Below are 20,595 nucleotides of genomic sequence, written 5' to 3'. Positions count from 1 at the left end.
GTGGAGGGATCAATCTGCAAGTAATGCAACAGCTGTAGGCATCCTGATTGAAAACCACAGGTCTGCAGCTCATTTATGTTTCAATGGGTGGGGTAGCTGATGTGTGGGACGGAGGAAAATGGTAAAATGGGATTTGTAGGCAAACAAGAAAACTGAAAACAGGAAATACCAGTTCACAGAAAGCTAGCCACAGTGTTATGGTAATCTCACAACATAGCCATTTAGCCCAAGACAAGCGCAGATCCTTCCTAAGCATGTCTATTACTGTCTGCCAGGTATGTACTAAAATCAACTTATGGTGGATAACCCCTTTAAGCCATGCCCCTAGATTCTAGAAACACCCCCAAAGAGATAAAAACATACATTTTTTGGCAGGTTTTTCTGACCCTTTTGCTGAATCATTCTTGATATTATGTAAAATCGGGTTGGTATTATTCTGTAAAGCTGTTGGTAAGCATCTTCCCTCTCACAGCAATCCTGCCCGTTCCCTACCCATAACTATTGCAGAACATCTCACTTTACAGCAGGCTATTGTACATCAGTGAGGTTGCAGCACCTTCTTTTCATTTCCTGTATGCTCCTCTGCCTTGGGCATTGTTCAGCACCGTTCAGCATTGTTCAGACCCTATAAAGATATATGACAGGTAGATGATGAAATAGGCTGTAGGGCTAGTCAGAGTTCATGATAACTAATAGGACAGGGCTAGGTTGCAGAGAATGATGTGTTGTCTTGGAAGGAGCTTCTGAGACAACACCACCTTTATATATAAATATATATCTTGGGGTGATAGTCTTAATTAAATTCAGTTTTCTGATACCAAAATACCCCATTAACTGAGCCTATATATCGTGTATCATATATGTATCTCTCACTTCTCCCATAAATTTACATCAAGGAAATGTTTGTAATAGGTGGGTGCTGTTATTTGAGAACTGTGAGATACTAGGTATGCATTATATGGTGATATTGTGCGGGCACTTCATATATTGCACTCCATTTGCAACAAATGTCTTATTTAGGCACTGTAAGTCATGATTATTTGGGCAGTATTTATAAAAGGAAAGGAGAATTCAGTGTTTGCTGGTATTTTTTTGGGTTACGTGGAAGAAATGATTATTAAAGGAGTACTCTGGTGGAAAAGATTTTTTTTAAATCAACTGGTGCCAGAAAGTTAAACAGATTTGTGAATTACCTTTATAAAAAATAAAAATAAAAAAAATCTTAATCCTTCCAGTACTTATCAGCTGCTGTATACTACAGAGGGAGTTCTTTTCTGTCTGACCACAGTGCTCTCTGCTGACACCTCTGTCTATGTCAGGAACTGTCCGGAGCAGGAAAGGTTTCCTATGGGGATTTGCTCCTTCTCTGGATAATTCCTGACATGGACAGAGGTGTCAGCAGAGAGCACTGTGGTCAGACAGGAAAGAACAGCTAAACTTCCTCTGTAGTATACAGCAACTGATAAGTACTAGAAGGATTAAGATTTTTTAATAGAAGTAATTTACAAATCTGTTCAACTTTCTCAAGCCAGTTGATTTGATTTTTTTTTTTTTTCCCATCGGAGTACCCCTTTAAAGGGGAAGCAGAGTTCTTAGTTTTCTCGTTGGGGAGTGATGGATGAGCAGACAGGTTTATTTTTACAGTTCATTTGAGTGAATTCTCGGTTCCTTTAAAAGATATCAGCATTAAATCCCCCCCAGTAAGAAGTTTGGGTATCGCATACTATTATCTAAGGCCACGAGCCGGACCATATAATGAATGACTGTACTTTACACTGCAGGACTTAATTCAACCTTTACAGTTCAATAGATCAAAATAAATTGCGAAAGGTCTAATTTAATGAATTGGATCGGGAATATTGATTTCTCTTAGAGTGTGAGGCTCCGGGATTCAAATAAAGAAGCGAGGCTCAGGTCCTCCCCCACCCTGTTCATTATGTGAAGATACCCAACATCAATCTGACGAAAAAAATAGGTGATACTGCCTGGGGGCGTGCGTGGAAATCATAGGGCACCATAGCAGAATTAAATGGGTATTCCAGGAAAAAACTTTTTTTATATATATCAACTGGCTCCAGAAAGTTAAACAGATTTGTAAATGACTTCTATTAAAAAATCTTAATCCTTTCAGTACTTATGAGCTTCTGAAGTTAAGGTTGTTCTTTTCTGTCTAAATCCTCTCTGATGACACCTGTCTCGGGAAACGCCCAGTTTAGAAGAGGTTTGCTATGGGGATTTGCTTCTAAACTGGGCGTTTCCCGAGACACGTGTCATCAGAGAGGACTTAGACCGAAAAGAACAACCTTAACTTCAGAAGCTCATAAGTACTGAAAGGATTAAGATTTTTTTAATAGAAGTAATTTACAAATCTGTTTAACTTTCTGGAGCCAGTTGATATATAAAAAAAAGTTGTTTCCTGGAATACCCCTTTAAGAAAGGATTCTACTCTCAGAAAAAGGAAATACAACCAAAGAGCAACTCAAGGTGGATTTACTGGCAACGATTTCTATAAGAGTCAACAGCAAAAAATATCAATAATAGAAGACGTCAACATTTTATAAAACTGTTAGAAAAAAAAATTTGCAGATTTGTAAACCGAAAAAATGTTGTGAATAATGGCACATTTTCAAGATGGTTGAGTAGACATACATAAGACAACGTCTTTCTTTCTTCTAGCCTGCCCTAGTTGTGCTCCTACATTGACCGTTCCACCGTGCATGGACACTTGTAAGGAAAAGGGCAATGTATGAGAGAGGGCACCCTGTCAGTGAGAGAAGGGCATGGGTGGGCAATTTGAGGGGAAAAGAAGATCATGGATGAGGGGGAAAGAAGTTAGAGATCATAGTGGGCAGTCTGAGGATTTATAAACATTCTTTTATTGCCTATTAGTGTTGAGAACGAATATTCGTGATGCAAATTTTTATCGCGAATATCGCCACTTTGTGATTTTGCGAATATTTACAATATAGTGCTATATATTCGTAATGACGGATATAAATTTATTTTTCACATGCAAATTTTTCACGCTAATTTTTTTTCATATGCAAATTTTTATGCAAATTTTCACATGGTAAAATAAGTGAATGAACATAGCGAATGTGGGAATTTCGCAAACATAGGACGAATAATCATCAATATATTTGCGAAATATTTCAAATTCGAATATGGCCCCTGCTGCTCATTACTATTGTCTTTGTATATTTATTGTTTGAAAAGAACGCTGGGTGCTGCACAGAGATCATTGGGGTCCCAGTGGTGTGACCCCCCCACGATCAGATATCTTATCCCCTATCCTTCGGATAGAGGATAAGATGTCTAGGGGTGGAATACCCCTTTAAGAATGCAGGGATTTTTCAGTTTTGTATTTTTTTCCTCCATGCATTTCCTCCACAATAGCCGTAAGGTGTCTGATCACAGGGATCCCCCCACTGGGGACCCCTGCAATCTCTGCTGCGGCACCCCAAACATCCGGTGAACGAAGCGAACTTTGCTCCGTGCCAGATGACTGGCCATGCGCAGCGGAGCCTCGTGACGTCACGGCCACACCCCTTCAATGCAAGTTTATGGGAGGGGGCGTGACGGCCGTCACGCCCCCCTCCCATAGACTTGCATTGAAGGGGCGTGGCCGTGACATCACGAGCCTCCGGAGCTGCACCCGCTGTTCTAAACAAACACCGGGTGCAGCAGGGAGATCGTGGGGGTCCCACCATTGGGACATTGAATACAGGATAAGATGTCTAGGGGTAGAGTACCCCTTTAAATTTTCCCTTTCTGACCCCTATAACACTTACATTATATTTTGTTACATTATTTTATTTGTAAAATGAGAAAAGAGGGCTGAGCTTTCAATTTTTATTAGGGTGGGGGCCTATGTATATTTTGTGAAAACAGGTGACACTCCTGGTATATGAACTTATACTGCTTCTATTGAGCAATGTAAGTCTATAGGATTGTCTCAGTCAGCTGCACTTTATCCTCAGCTCCATCTAGTGATTGGTCGGGGTCTGTACAGTCAGACCCCAATTGATCAAAACTTTTTACATGTCTCAGCAGCCGGAACCCCCAGTGGACAAAGGATAAGATGTTTAGGGGGGAAGGGGGGGGGAGGGAGTACCCCTTTAAGTAGACGGTGGTCCGATTCCTGACATCACCTCACGATCAGCTATTTCCATATGCATTTTGGTCATGAAAGTGCTGCGGCCTCTACAGTCGCCATACTATTGGTAGTGGCAGTTCAAGGAACTCCAATGTGGTATACAAAAGTGAAACGAGCCAAGAGGATAAGGTTATGTACACATGGCGAAATTTACTAAAGTTTCCAACATGTCAATTCTTTCTGCGGAATCTGCTTGGTAATGCATTGCCGTCTACTGAAACGGTACACTTTGGAACCGTCCTGCTGTGTGTGGAATATCTGCAGGGCTGGTGCAAGGATTTTTGTCACCCTAGGCAAAAGCACTTGACTCCGCCCATTGACCCACCCTTTGACACGCCCCACCCTTTGACATGCCCCGCCCTTTGACACGCCCCACCTTACCACTGGAGTGACACATTGTAACAAACCTTCTCCTCATGCTGCTGGATGAGTGAGTGGTTTGGATGTTGGTTGTCTAGCTTTCTTGTGGCAGGTAGAGCGGTGCCCCCATCAAGAGGGAGCTCTAGGCAGCTGCCTATTTTGCCAACAGGCAGAGACCCGGCCCTGAATATCTGTCTGGAAATTTTCCAGACAGACATTCTGCCGTGTGAACATAGCGTCTGCCTTACTGTGTGACTACAAAACGCAGCTGTGTAATGGCGGTGTGTGGTCAGAACATCCTGTCCTCTGTTACAACAGGAAGAGCAGCTCTGGAGCACAAAAAATGCTCCTCTACTGTCTGGTAGAATTAAAGGGGTACGCCACTGCTCATTGTTTGGAACAAACTGGAACGACTGTCACGCCCCCTCCCATAGACTAGCATTGAGGGGGCAGGGCGTGATGTCATGAGGGGGCAGGGCTATGACGTCACAAGCACAAGCGTTCGGAACAGTTAGTTCCAAACGATGAGCAGCGGAGTACCCCTTTAATGTCATATCAATAAATCTACTAGAACTATAGATGTATTGAGAAGCCCGATTTCTCATCTACAGATCCTGGTGACTAGAGATGAGCGAACTTACAGTAAATTCGATTCGTCACGAACTTCTCGGCTCGGCAGGTGATGACTTTTCCTGCATAAATTAGTTCAGCTTTCAGGTGCTCCGGTGGGCTGGAAAAGGTGGATACAGTCCTAGGAGACTCTTTTCTAGGAATGTATCCACCTTTTCCAGCCCACCGGAGCACCTGAAGGCTGAACTAATTTACGCAGGATAAGTCATCAACTGCCGAGCCGAGAAGTTCGTGACGAATCGAATTTACTGTAAGTTCGCTCATCTCTACTGGTGACATTCATCTAGTGCTCGGCGACACCTCGACAATGTGTATCGCTGCAAAAACATCTTTTTTCCTTCTCCTAACATTGTGCTGCATTCAGGAGTCTGCTCAATGCTTTATTAATGGCGCTGTCTGTGGACGGTAATGAGCGGCGCTAATTACAAATTCTGCGGCTGTAAATACTTTGATTAGTTCTCATGTATGAATAAAGACGACTGCGATCCCAGCCAGGCCGCCGAGCGTAAATCTCCAGCTCCATACAGTATTTACTTTTCCCTTGTCATCTACCTGTATATAATGTTATATATGAGCACCACTACTGAGAATACGAAATACGGCGGAGATTATTGTCTATTAAAGAACAGAGAATGCGGCTCCGTGTGGAGTCAGATTAATATTCCTGTATTATAGATTAAAGGGAGCTGCAGGAATAGTCATTTGGGTAGTCTGATTATTTTGCCGCTCATCTTTGTGTTCCTATAGTCAAAAACAAAATCACATTTTCTAAAGATTGGTTGGCTTTAACCCCTTGAAGACTCAGCCACTTTCAGCCTGGTTATTTTTTATGTATTTGTTTGCTTATTTTTTCATCTATTTATGTATTTATATTTATTTATTTATTTATTTTATATTTATATAAATATTTATGTATTTATAAAATATTTATATTTTATGACTTTTTTTTTTATTTTTTTTTATTTATTTTTTTATTATATTCCAAGAGCCATAACATTTTTTTTATACCATCATCAATGTAGCAGACTTGGTTTAGATATTTATATATTTTTTTTTTTTATTTTTTTTTTTTGCTTTTTTACATGATGAATTGTATTTTTAATAGTATTGGAGTACATATAATTTATTCCTTAGCTTTATTAAAAAATAAATAAAATGAATCAGTAATCAATTTAACGCTGGAATTTTTTTCTTTAGAATTATGTAATTGGTTTGATATGTATTATAATTTTATTTACACTAAATTTAGTTAAACCATCATTGGAGCCAGTACATTTTTTATTGAAACATCCCAATTTAATCTGGGATTTTTTTTTCCCCTTTAGTTTCTCTAGTCTTTTAGTCATTGACTTTTTATTTAATGTGAGTATTAATTGTACCTGATTAAGAGCCCAGAACAAACTCGAAATGTGTTGTATTGTGAACAGAAATACTGTTTTACTACATACACCAGCTATAAAGGAATCTGAACGCTCTATATCATGCTCAGAGCTGAAGACATAAGCAGCAGATTGGTAGATCAAATAAATGACATCTGTCTTTTAGTGGATGGTTGTTTGCTAAGTAATAAAATCATGTTTTAATTCTAAGCAAAAAAGTTGTAAAGGCCAGGCTGAGCTGCAGCATGCATGCCTCCTCCCTCCCCCATCCCTCTCAGCTCTGTATGATATACAAGACTCAATTGTGCGGAGCAGAGAGAGGGGTGGACCAGAGAGGAGGCATGCATGCTGCAGCTCAGTACCACTTCTACAACTTTTGAGCTTAGAAGTAAAATAAGGTTTTATAACTTAACACCAGCTAAGACACAAGAGTCATTGGTTGTATCTCCCTTTAAGCTATTTTCCCATGTTTGCAGCTCTGAGCATGATATATGGCTGACACATTCCCTTTAATTGGAAAATCTTATCTGTGGATTGGTCAGTGTTACCTAAAGTGTATGGCAAATTTAAAGGTCCTAGGTCCAAGTGAGCTACGCATTTCATAAAAGTTGACCAGCCCCATCAGCCCCCTCTCTTAAAGGGGCAGCAGGGGCTGATCGGAAGCAGCGCTGAGGCCCAAAGGAAATGTTTTATTATTAAACTTCACTCCCAGCGGTCGGGCCGGAGAGTAGGGAGTTGCGGCGGTCTGTGCAGGCCGTTTGTGCGGCCCCTGGGCCTATTTTAACGCAGGGGCCTGGAGCTGCCGCTCCATCCGCCCCTATGTTAATCCGGCCCTGCTGATAAAACCTGAACCCTATTGTAATATGACACCCATAGTGTTTCATTCCCCCATTCTATACAGTACGTCTGTGCATCTCCAAATTTATTTAGGGGCAAAATATTTTTCTCTCTTATGGATTCCTAAAGAGACTTAAAAAAAATTAAGAAAATTAAGGCCATTTGGGGGTGTCATATTTGCCTCAAAATTAACTCTGTGTAGTCACATGATCTGATGAACTGTATGTACCCAGCCGGTCACCCTCTGATGGATCTCCCTGTGTACTTGGCTTTAGTGTTGAGTTCTTAGCAATTATTATGGCGTGTATTGCTTCGCTGTATTTCCCTGTGGTTTTGATCTTACCGCTGTAATTGATGTTTTATATCAGGAACTTTTATTTTCGGGTATTTTGAAAACAAAGTGAAATATTTGCTTGACAACAATTACACAAGTCATCAAAGAAACATTTGTCTTTGATCCTTTGCAGTGAAAGAAGATGACTGAGCTTTTTGTTTGTTTCCTGAATACACTCTTGCCTGCCCCGTTCTCTAAAATGTTGAATTCTTTCTTCTATCTAGAAATTCTCTTCAAAAAATCCGATAATATAGAATTTGTCTTCTAATTCTAGACAATCCCTTAAAAGAAGCACTCTGGGGGTTCTTTGTTGCCCATATCATGCACACTCACCATCACTAGCCGTACAGCACAATTTGTTTTATTCCTGCACAATGTCATCCGTGGTCATGTGATCACAATTAGGACTCTCACAAAGTTACTGTGCGTAATGTGGCACAGAGGATGTCGCTCCTGGGTCAGCTGACTTCCTGTGAACTACAGGATGACATGATCAACTTACAGACCCCTCACCTCCCAGATCTGATGTATGCAGCTGCTTTTTCTACGGAATCAGGATATATAGTGGTTATACACCTCCTCTTCAGCTCAATCTGTATACTGCTGCTATCTCTATGGGAGTAGGATAAATAATAGTTTTACCCTCCCCTCTAGGGCTATCTGTATACTTCTGCTGCTATCTCTATGGGATCATGATATATAGTAGTTATACACCTCTCCTCCAACTTTATCTGTATACTGCTGCTATCTCTTTGGGATCAGGATATGCAGTAGTTATACACCTCTCCTCCAGCTCTATCTGTATACTGCTTCTACCTTTATAGGATCAGGATATATAGTAGCTATGCACCTCCCCTCCCAGCTCTATCTGTATACTGCTGATATCTATGTGGGATCAGGATATATAGTAGTTATACACCTCCCCTCCAGCGCTATGTGTATACTGCTGCTGCTATTTCTATGGCTGTGTTCTTACATTGCATTTTTGCTGTGTTTTTTATTTTTTTGTCAGCAGTTGCACAAATCACAGTAAATATGTGTAGTTTTTAATACAATTTTGGAAAATGCTGTAGAAAATGTCAAAATGCAGTAAAAACGTGTGAAAAATGCTGTGCTAAATTAACCTATGAACACAGCCTAAAGACTTAAAATCTTCCAAAAAAACTTCTCAATTGTGATTATAGGTGAAATCACTTTTGCCACTTAATGTGAACTGGCCTCAAACCATTTATGAGTGAAATGAGTTCATCTAGGAGACCTTAAAGGGGTACTCTGCCCCTAGACATCTTATCCCCTATCCAAAGGATAGGGGATAAGATGTTAGATCGGCGCGGTCCCGCTCCTGGGGACCCAGGGGATCGCTGATGCAGCACCCCGCTATCATTACTGCGCAGAGTGAGATCGCTCTGCACGTAATGACGGGCAATACAGGGGCCGGAGCATCGTTACGTCACGGCTCCGCCCCTCGTGACGTAACAGCCCGCCCCCGTCAATACAAGTGTTTGGGAGGGGGCGTGGCTGTCGTCACGCCCCCTGCCATAGACTTGCATTAAGGGGACGTGCCGTGATGTCATGAGGGGCGGAGCCATGACGTCACGCTGCTCCGGCCCCTGTATCGCCCGTCATTACGCACAGAGCGAACTCACTCTGTGCAGTAATGATGGTGGGGTGCCGCAGCGGCGATCCCCGGGGTCCCCAGCAGCGGGACCGCGGCGATCTAACATCTTATCCCCTATCCTTTGGATAGGGGATAAGATGCCAGGGGCGGAGTACTCCTTTAAGCACCACCAGTCTGATTAGATAGCCAGCTGCAGTAATCAAACACCCCACCCAAAGCCAGAGGATTCATGGGAAATGTAGGCAGCATTAGAAAATAATTTGTGATTGAATTGCATTCAGTATGGAGCCAAACCCGTGCCTTCCATATGCACTAAAAACAGGTAAGCACAATACATACACAAGAATCTTTACAAAATTCCCTAATAATAGCCTATGCTGCACTATGTAAGTATAAAACAAATCTTAGAGTGCTTCTTTAGTATCCTATAATGTAAGTTAGTTTTTACAGTATCACTTTTATCATTGGTCTTCAAACTGTGGCCCACAGTTTGGAGACCACTGATTTAAATTAAATAGAATGAACCTGAGCTTCCTTGGATAATTCTTAGGGCAAAATATAAATATATATATATATATATATATATATATATATATATATAGATAGATATATATATATACTGTGTATATAATAAATGTACCCAAACACAATACACATTTATCTGCAGAAGACAAGTCACAAATAGTTTGCCATTATCCCGATGATGGTGAACTCGCTTCGGTTGCTATGGTAACCATAGCACAAAAAAAATTGCCTGTAAAGTTTACATACGGAAAATTACATTGCGTTACGTAATAAAAAGCGATACGGGCCTGGAATATAGAGGGGGAAAATGATAACTTAATGGATTTAAAATTATAGACATCTGTTCGGGTGACTAACCTCAATATTATGGGGAGATTACGAGCTCACACACGCTGTCATGTTGTGGCTTTTCGCAACCCACAAGTTGCACGGACCCATATGAATCTGAAAGAAAAAAAATCATAAACTACTCCAATGAATGCCATAAAATGGAGCAAGTGTGCACTAGGGTACCAAGGTGCCTCCAGCTGTTGCAAAACTACAACTCCCAACATGCCCGGACAGCCAAACGTATAAATGAGCCTTTTTACAGGGTGTTGTATTGAAGGGGTATTCCAGGATTTTTTTTATATGACTATGCTACAGGGGCTGTAAAGTTAGTTTAGTTAATAATATAGTGTCTGTACCTGTGTTTTATGGTGGTGTCACAATTCATCATTTTTTCCCCCCGGAGTTTATTTTTAGCAGCATACAAAATGAGTGTTGTCTCAGGTTTTCCCGGCTTGTAGTGCTGCCCAAGACATTACATCAATAGTCAGGTGTTCTGAGGGAGCCTGTGTGTGCTTCAATAGGTGGAGCAACCGCTACGTGGGGGGGGGGGGTCATTGTACAGGGAGTTTTAGTTTTGAAACAGCTGGAGGCACACTTGTTCGAAAACACTGGTCTACTGCATTAAAGGGAGCTCAGGTGTGTTTCAATGGGTGGGGTGGTCGATGTGTGGGAGGGAGAAAAGTGAACTCACACTTACAAAAAAAGGAATTATGGGATTTGTAGTTGAAGAGAGGCAACTCCAACAGGAAATAGCCAGTTCACAAAAAGATAGCCTCAATATTATGAATATTATTTAGGAATCACCAGAAGAGATAAGTAAAAACTATCTAATTCTTAGACCAATGTGCCTCCAGCTGTTGCAAAACTACAATTCCCAGCGTGCCCGTACATCCGAGCTGATTCCCATGAAAAAAAATTAGCATGTTTGTTTTTTTAGTGGAACCTGGATTTGTGTCGGAATTTCCACCATGAAACTTCCATAGTGTTCACTAAGCAGCGGAATCCCATTGAGATCCACTGGATTCTGCTACAAACGGAAAATTCTGAGTAGATTATCTGTAGGGTGCATGGACCCTCAGAATATGCAGGTTTTTTAACTATAGGACATGTTTGGCGCATTTAGGTCTTACCCCTTTTTCGATGAAGCTGCACCCAATTTCCAGTAAGGCTTTATTCACATAATGGAATTTTCTTTCATTCTGCAGACAGTGGGCACCAGCAGAACACACTAACGCTAGGACCTTTCGGAAATGTGCCGTCTCAAGACAGCATTGCATTTCTGAGTAAAATCCGCAAAAAAATAAATAAATACAAAACAAGTTTATTCTTTATGTGGATACCGAAAATCGGGATTTCCGCGGCAGAAACATCTGCCACAGAAATTCCGCCTTGTGAACAGTGCCGCAAAATCCCATTGAAATAAATGAGACTCTGCTGCAGCGGAATGTCCGTGCGGAATATTCATGCGGACATTCTGCTGTGTGAACATACCCTTAAATGCTTTGACAATGCAGAGCAAGTCATGTAAGTAAATTTTTTTTGGCCCTGGTGATTTTATTAATTTCCCCCAGTTTGTTTACAGCCAGCTTCGTAACGCAAACATTTTATACTAAAAGGAACATTCTCATTATAATCATTTAAAGGAGATGTTTCAACCTAAAAATGACTGAAAAACTGCAGATAGGGAATGAGTTTTAGATTGCGAGGGGTCCGACCGCTGGGACTCCCCGTGATCTCCTGTGCGGGGCCCGGCTCTCCTCTGAAGCGGCACATCATGACCCCCACCCGAAGCAGGGTCACTACGCCTCCGCCATACATCTCTATGGGAGAGCCATTTGGCTGTCTTCCGCTCTCCTTTAGGGATAGGGGGTAAGGGGATAAGTTTTTCAGTAATATTTAGGATGAGACGTCTCCTTTAAAGGAAATCTGTCATCAGTATCACCCGCACTAACCTGTCATATAAGCTTGTAGTCCAGATGGTACAGATCAAAATGATACTTACCGCGTCCAAAACCATCACTCCGTTCTGCAGTAATTCATCTTTTTCGGCAAATGCTAATTAGTTGCTTGGGGCATGGGCGGAGCTACAAACCCTGCTCCGGGCACTGTGACATCATCTTTGCCGGGAGCAGATCTCAGCCCAATGCTGCTTCTGAGTGTATCCGGGAAGCGGCGCATGCGCAGTACAGGCCGAACAAGCAGGAAGGGGGATTATGAATAAGGAGGAGCCGGGCGCAGCCCACCCAGCGAAGATGACGTCACAGTGCCAAGAGCAGGGTTCATAGCTCCACCCATGCCCCAAGCAACTAATTTGCATATAACAGAAAGAATTACGGCGGAACGGAGCGACGGTTCAGGACGCTGTTAGTATAATTGTGATCAGTATCAACCGCACTACAAGCCTGTACGACACGTTTGTGTTGGTGATACGGATGACAGATTTCCTTTAAATTAAAGCTATAGTCTACCAGAAATTCTGGTCAGTAGAAGCATCCTGTATCTTATACTGTACTCTTCCTATATGTGTCATTCTAACCAATGTTGTGTTGCTTTCAGGTATGTGAGCTGCAGGCCTTGCTCTGTTTCCTCTTCATCTCACCTTTTCAACGAGGAGAGCATCGGACTCCCAGGAATGACGAAAGGAAGATGAGGCTGTAAACAAATGTAGATTTACTTAAAGCCATAGAGTAATCATGTACATTTTGGATGAATCTGCACCAAGCCATGGTGAACTCATACAGGCCTTCCCGCCATGGATGGGGATAGTGAATGCTGCCTGACTTGACTCTCCTCATTTCAAACTCCAGCAATGCACTGAGCAGAGCATGGGTGGTAAAGAAGAGGCGAACGATGTGGCGCTAAATAAAAAGCGGGCATCAAGGGACATTAACGCTGAGTGATCTGCATGTAAAGGAAAAGTCTCTCCTCTCAGCATCATTTTGCTCCCTGCGTGGAGGACGTAGTGCTTGACTTGCCAAAGCAATGCCGCTATTGGTCTTTCGACTTGTTTTACAGCTATCGGCTTGTTGACAACAGCGCTTGCCTCATTCTTTGAGAACACCACCGATCATGTAGAACCTCTGCTGAAAACTAACAAAAAAAAACAGGTTGTGTACCACGCTCATTTAATTTACCATCGTGAGACCGTTTGTTTTGGTAAACAGTTGTTGGACGATGGACACCAAGAGAACTTCTTAGACTCTTGCCATGAGATGTAAGCACTTTTCTGTCGACTGTCTTTCTATTGATTTATGTAATAATGTAAATTCTGTGTGTGTGAGGCTGATGCCAATGCCAAGTTGAGTGGTATTTGATGGATTTTTTTTCCATCCATGCAAGTTTACCATTAATATTATGGTGAATGAGACTTCAGAATATGGTCATTGGTCCGATGTTTCTGGTGTTGATCACGACTGTACAAAGGGTTTGTCTTCCAGCCCTGATGTAGATCCAAGGGTTCTGATGATTGTTTTCCAGTGCACGGTTATTGGTTTGTATAGAAGGTGTCGTATACTGACCTATAGATTTGATTTAAAAATAAATAAATCTTATTCTTTTACAAAAATTTATGCCAGCTAAATGCCACTAGGCCTTTTCCAAAACGTTGTGGCCTACTAATCAACATTGTGCCTAATGGCTTAGAAGATTAATATATTATTGAGATTTTATTGGGAGATAAAGATATGATTTTAACTATAATACTTCAGTAACGAGAGAAATATATATTCCCAAACCTATATCTACATGTATTCTAGAAGGATGAAGAGTACATATGGTCATACAGGAACAAAACCGAATATGGCGAATCCATCCATGTGTGTAACGGTGACCGATGTATAGTAATTCTGTACCTGACTCTGTTCTTGTTTCGATACATCTTCAGTCCTACAAGGTATATTTCTTGATCACGTCTTAATGTTGCCATTGCTTAACGGAGGGTGTGCAATATCCACATGTCGATTAAAATCTTCTTGATGTCTTCATTTTTTCTGACTTGTTGACCACTTCCAGATGTTCGGAGTTTAGGTGACTTTTATCCATCACTTCATTTAAAAATAACAATTTCCCTATCCTTTTGTATATCGAAAAGATTCTTCAAGTGAGTGTCCAGCCTTTAACACATTTTTGCCCTTTGCATGGGCAACCGCAGGGTGACCTAAGCACTTTCAAATCTGAATATTAAACTAATTTGTCACATCCATCTAGTTGGACCCAAAAAGAATCTTGGGAAATTGACTAATTTCTACTCATTACTATGGATAGGTGATCAGTTTCAATCTTAAAATTTACAATCAAGAAAGGAAATCAGAACTCTGTAATAAAAAAAACAATAAAAAACAAACCAAGAAAAAAATATTAATATTAAAGGAGTACTCCAGCCAAAATTAAGTTATCCCCTATCCACAGAATGGGGGATAATAGCTGATCACGGGGAGGGGGGTCCGACCTACTGCTGCAATCTCCAGGATGAGTCCCCGGCGCTCTTAGTGAGAAGCACGTGTCATCTACCAGTAGACGGTATGCGCTCCATTCATTTCTATGGGAGCGCCGGTGATGCCCGAGAGCTGTACTCTGGTCTTTTCGGCACTCCCATAGAAATAAATGGAGCGCATGCTGGCTGCAGCACCCTCTCCTCACTGGGTCCAATCTCGGTGATTGCGGTGGGGCCCCAGCAGTCGGACCCCTATGATCAGCTACTTATGAATAGGGGAAAAGTTAATTTTTGCCGGAGATCTCCTTTAAGAGATGAATTCACACAGAATTTAGGATCTATAAATGACTGATAAAAGATGGAGATTCACTTTGAAGATGAAGAAGTCTTAGTGATGAAAAGCGGGGAAATTTCAAGGGTCATGTATACATTTCGTATCATCTTGATATGAGCAAAAAACAAAATGTGAAATTTTGAATTTCATGATGAGATTCTCTTTGTATGAGGTATAGTCCATAATAATGTACTTTCAGTTTTTGGCTACTTGCAAAGGGGTATAAAAGAGCTTGACCATACGACGCGTTCCTCTTGGGTGGCCTTTCTTTAGGTGCTAGCACTTTTCCTCCAAATTTCTCTACATCGATTGGATTCACAGAGGATTGCATGGACTTCATAGCATGCTCTAAAAAAAACTATAAATTGCAAGAGGAACAGATCTGCTACTTATGGGGGGGGGCTGCCCAATATATTTTAGTTAATAAGAGGAGGTAAAAAAAAATATGAAACAAAAGCAAACAAAGCTGACTCATACAAATTTGAACCATGAAAAATAAAATCAAAACCAAATGCACGTTTTGGATAAAAAATTAATAAATAAAAATTAAAACATTTGTCTGTTTATAGTGTGTGAGAAAATGTTCATTTCTGAACAGTCATTGACTGTAAAGCCATACTAAACTATTGAAAAATACAAAAAAAGTAATAAAAGGAAGATGTGAAATGCAGTGTATTGTCTTCATTGTGTGTATTACCTAACTCCCAATTTTTAGACAGATGCAAGGAAGACACTGGTCACCTCAGACTGAAGAACTAAGCTCGGAATCGGGGACAGTCTTGCTAAATTCAGGACATATTGGGTTTATGAAATTTTAGTATTTAGCATAAAAAGGTCAACGACAGGGTATCAGTCTTGGAATACTTGATGACACAAAGCCAAGAACAAAAGTTGGTTTAGGCCATCTGAGACTTTTAGCAAGCCAAAATAGGAGCTAACTGGACCGATTGTGGCGCTATCAATGCTCACCTTAAATCTGACCACACCCACTGCCATGACAGCACAATGGGTGCGGTTAAAGCTAATTTAAAGAATACCTCTCATGATCTTGTTACATTTTATAATCCTCCCACTGCCCCCATCATGATAAACCACCCCCTGCCTTTATTCTTATACATTTTTAGTTTTCTACCTTGATATTGCTCTTTATTTTCTGCTCAGTCTCAGTCAGATTCAATGACTGGGAAGGGGTGTTACCCAGCAGGCGTGACATCATCTGAAGCCATACAGGGGAGAACTTCCTCCCTCACTCTGCTACACACAGCCCACAGCAGTTCAGATTGAGATGAGCTATGATTGGATAAGGCTGCACAAACCCTCCCTCAGCACTCCAGACTGCATTTCCTGATTTTGGACTTCAGTCAGGCCTGCAGGAGTCCAAAGTCTGTGCAAAAGATGGAGGAAATGTGCTCTGGACAAGTAGGGAGACACCTAGTGGCAGCTTTTTTAAACACAACTTAAACATAAAAAACTTTATTTTTTTATTTTTTTTAAACAAAGTACATTAATTTTTATTTACTATAAGGAGAGCAATAGCAAAAATTAGTTTTAATGACAGTGTCCATTAAACTTTAAAAATGAATTTCCTAAAAAGAAATATCCTCATTCACTTACACACTAAAGAGGTTTCAGCAGTTAGTAAAATATGGCATCTTTCGTCTGGAGACAGCCCGGACCCGAGTTGTGTCTAGTATTGTAGGTTGGCTGAACTAAAGTGAATGGGACTGATCCTCTACCCCCAAAAAAAAACAAAAAACAAGTGTGGTTGTGTTTTTTAGAAGTAAGCAGTCATCTTTTTCTAATCTGTTCAGCCCCTTTAAAGGGGTTATTCCATGAAAAACATTTATCACTACCACTGGATAAGCGAGAAATGTTTTGGATAAACCCTTTAAAGGGAACCTGCCATTAGATTTTCCTATATACTGTATTTTTCGCCGTATAAGACGCACTTTTTCTTCTTGGGGGGAAAAAGTCAGTGCGTCTTATACGGCGAATACACCCCTATCGCGGCGGTCCCTGCGGCCATCAACGGCCGGGACCCGCGGCTAATACAGGACATCACCGATCGCGGTGATGCCCTGTATTAACCCTTCAGACGCGGTGATCAAAGCTAACCACCACGTCTGAAGGGAAAGTGACACTAACCAGGCTGTTCGGGACCGCCGCGGCGGTCACGAACAGCCCGACTGAATAGCCGGGTTAGTGCTTACAGGACACCGGGAGGGACCTTACCTGCCTCCTCGGTGTCTTCTCCATTCAGGGATCCCCTGTATGCCGGCGCTCTCCTTCCTCGTCATCACGTCGTCGCGTACGTGCGTCGGTGTGCGTAACGACGTGATGGCGGCGACGGAGAGCGAGGATACCCGGCCGGCAGCAGAGACTTTCCAGAGCGACGGGGACACGGCGACAGCGATGGAGCGACATCCAGGGCAGCGGTGACGGGTCCAGAGCGGCGGGGACACGTGAGTATTACCTCCTATGCAGTGGTCTTCAATCTGCAGACCTCCAGATGTTGCAAAACTACAACTCCTAGCATGCCTGGACAGCCAACAGCTGTCCGGGTATGCTGGGAGTTGTAGTTTTGCAACATCTGGAGGTCCGCAGGTTGAAGACCACTATTGGGTTCAAAATCTTTATTTTTTTAGATTTTGCCCCTAAAAATTGGGTGCATCTTATACGCCGGTGCGTCCTATAGGGCGAAAAATACGGTAATGCATGTCAATGCGTTATACTGTATATGGTAAAATCATCTTGCTTACCATTACTGGGAGACGTTTCCACCCGCAGGAATGGTGAGGTCCCCCGCCAGCCCCGTAGGTATTTCCCTGGGCAGGGAGCTATACTTACTTAGTCCCGTCTTCTTGGTTGTAATCACGGCTCCTCAGTGTGATTGACAGCCCGGAAACAGCCCTCGTCATCGCTCTGCTATGTGTGCTTAGGTAGCAGGGCTTGTGACGAGGACTGTCAATCATGCTGCGGGGTGTGATTACAGCCTGACTAGGTGAGTATAGCTCCCCGCCCAGAGGACTACTTACAGGGCTGACAGGGGACACTTTCTAACTTGTTATCCTCACCACCAGTAGTATGCTAACCACTGAGCCACCATGCTGCCCTAATCCCATAAAGACAGCAGCAGTATGTAGATCTGGGAGGGGAGGGATCTGGGAGCTAGTAGACATCCTGTTGTAACCAGTCGGCACTCGAAGATTTGGAGAGTCAGACTGGTGATCACATGACCAAGTTACAGTGATGAAACACATAGATGCACTGGAAAAAAATAAATGGGATGTAGGACTAGTGATGGCGAGCATGCATAATATGGGCAAAAAACAAAACAGCATTGGAGTACTTCTTGAAAGGGATACTCCGCTCCTAGACATCTTATTCCCTATCCAAAGGATAGGGGATAACATATCTGATCGTGGGGGTCCCGCCGCTGGGGACCCCTGTGATCTCTCCTGCAGCACCCCTTTCATCTGGTGCATGGAGTGAACTTCGCTCCTTGCCTGATGACTGGCGATGCAGGGGCCGGAGGATCGTCCCACCCCCTTAATGCAAGTCTATGGGAGGGGGCTTGGCGGCCTTCAAGCCCCTTCCCATAGACTTGCATTGAGGGGGTGGGGTGTGACGTCACGAGGGGGCGTGGCAGCGGCATGTACCAGATGACAGAGGTACTGCAGGAGAGATCGCGGGGGTCCCCAGCGGCGGGACCCCAGCGATCAGACATCTTATCCCCTATCCTTTGGATAGGGGTTAAGATGTCTAGGGGCGGAGTACCCCTTAAACACAAAGTTCTGCTACAGTTGTATATGTTATATCAGTGTTTTCCAAACAGTATGTCTCTAGCTGTTGTAAAACTACAACTCTCAGCATGCCCGGACAGCCTCTGGCTGTCCGGGCATGCTAGGAGCTGTAGTTTTGCAACAGCTGAAGGCACATTGTATGGAAAACACTGTGTTATAGACATAAATATTGGCTCCCTCTGCCAAAAGTACAAAAATAGACCTGAAAGAAAGTGAAAATACTGATATAATGACACCAGGTCCGCGCAGTTTTGCTGTCACAGTCAGAGCTGTACGTCGGTGACAAGAGAGCTGTGACAGCCGAGATGACATTTGACTGCAGGCAGCAAATTATAACTTTATGTTACCCATTGCATTACACTAAAGGAAGCAAAACAAACCTCCAGCAAACACTCCGGGATGCCTTGGGGTAAATATTTCAAAGCAAACACCATTTTTATCTCCTTTTATTTATAGAAGAAACAAAACGCTAGGAAGGATTGCAAGAAGTGGAAAGGGGCGACAAGCGTGAATGATGTAGAATGGTTTTCTATCAAACCTGATAAGGCTGCCGTGTGCTGTTTTACTAGTAAAGACTCCTGTTACCCTATTGTGGTGGCCCAGTACAGGAGATGTTGCCCCGTACCCTTGCTGTCCTGTCAGGCAGCCTCCTTCAGTGTCCCCAGGGCCCCTTGCACCTGTTTCCCCCCTGTACATATGTTCTGCAGTGTATTGTATTATAAAGTGTGTTGTATCTTTAAGAGTTATGTCATGTGATTGTTACCCAAGAGGTACCAGTGACCAGGTGACCCCAAGAGTGACCTATGGGCTCCCTGCTAGTCTCCCCTATATAAGCCCTGGGTGGAGCTTCTCTCTCTTTGAGCTCTGCTCTTCTGCTAAGCTGAGGTCCAGTGCAGTCGCCTAGTTTGTGTGTCCAGTGTGTTGGAGACCTCAAAGTCCAGTCCTGCAGCCACCATCAAGTCAAGTAAGATAAAGTCACAGCTTCATGAGTCAAGTCAAGTCAGTCCCTGTCATCTGTCAAGTCAGTGGTCTGCATTCAATTCAGTCCTACTACAAGTCCCAGCAAGCCCTTAAGGTCTCTGCATCACTGGTCACTTTTTATATAATGAAAAAACTAATAAAAAGCGATCAAAAAGTCTGATCAAAAATGGTACGGCTAAAAACTTCAGATCACTGCGCAAAAAATGAGCCTTCATACCTTCCTGTACGGGGAAAAAGAAAAAAGTTATAGGGGTCAAAATATGATCATTTTAAACATATTCATTTTCGTGCATGTAGTTATGATTTTTTCCAGAAGTACGACAAAATCAAACCTATATAAGTAGGGGATCATTTTAATTGTATGGACCTACAAAATAAAATAAAAAAAGGTGTTATTTTTACCAAAAAATGCACTGCGTAGAAACAGAAGCCCCCAAAAAATTACAAAATACCATTTTTCTTCTATTTTGTCATTTTGTACAATTAATTTTTTTTCCGTTTCGCCGTGGATGTTTTGGTAAAATGACTAATGTCATTGCAAAGTAAAATTGGTGGTGCAAAAAAAACAAGCCAAAATATGGAATTTAAGGTTGAAAATTGAAAGGGTTATAATTTTTAAAAGGTAAGGAGGAAAAAACAAAAGTGCAAAAACGGAAAAACCCTGAGTCCTTAAGGAGTTAAAGATACAACACATTTTATAATACAATACACTGCAGAACATATGTAGAGAGGGGATACAGGTGCAAGGGGCCCTGGGGACACTGAAGAAGGCTGCCTGATCGGGCAGCAAGGGTACGGGGCAACATCTCTCGTACTGGGCCACCACATCATTATGGTAGGACCATCTTGGTTATTCATCGGGCTGTTCAGAGAGAC

General features: G+C 42.2%; 1 protein-coding gene across 5 annotated transcripts in view; it reads left to right on the top strand.

Annotated features, from left to right (window-relative positions):
* Positions 1 to 15,601, top strand: part of SYT3 (synaptotagmin 3) — a 223,479-nt gene extending 207,878 nt beyond the window's left edge. For all 5 annotated transcript variants that reach the window (XM_056541858.1, XM_056541857.1, XM_056541860.1 and 2 more), the window contains one exon: positions 12,726 to 15,601. The gene's annotated coding sequence lies outside the window, so the exon portion shown is untranslated. The remainder of the gene's footprint in view (positions 1 to 12,725) is intronic.
* The last annotated feature ends 4,994 nt before the right edge of the window (positions 15,602 to 20,595 follow it).

Source organism: Hyla sarda, chromosome 10 (genome assembly GCF_029499605.1).
Source record: "Hyla sarda isolate aHylSar1 chromosome 10, aHylSar1.hap1, whole genome shotgun sequence".
Taxonomy (NCBI): domain Eukaryota; kingdom Metazoa; phylum Chordata; class Amphibia; order Anura; family Hylidae; genus Hyla; species Hyla sarda.
Note: the sequence above shows the minus strand (reverse complement) of the source record. Positions and strands in the feature narration are given on the sequence as shown.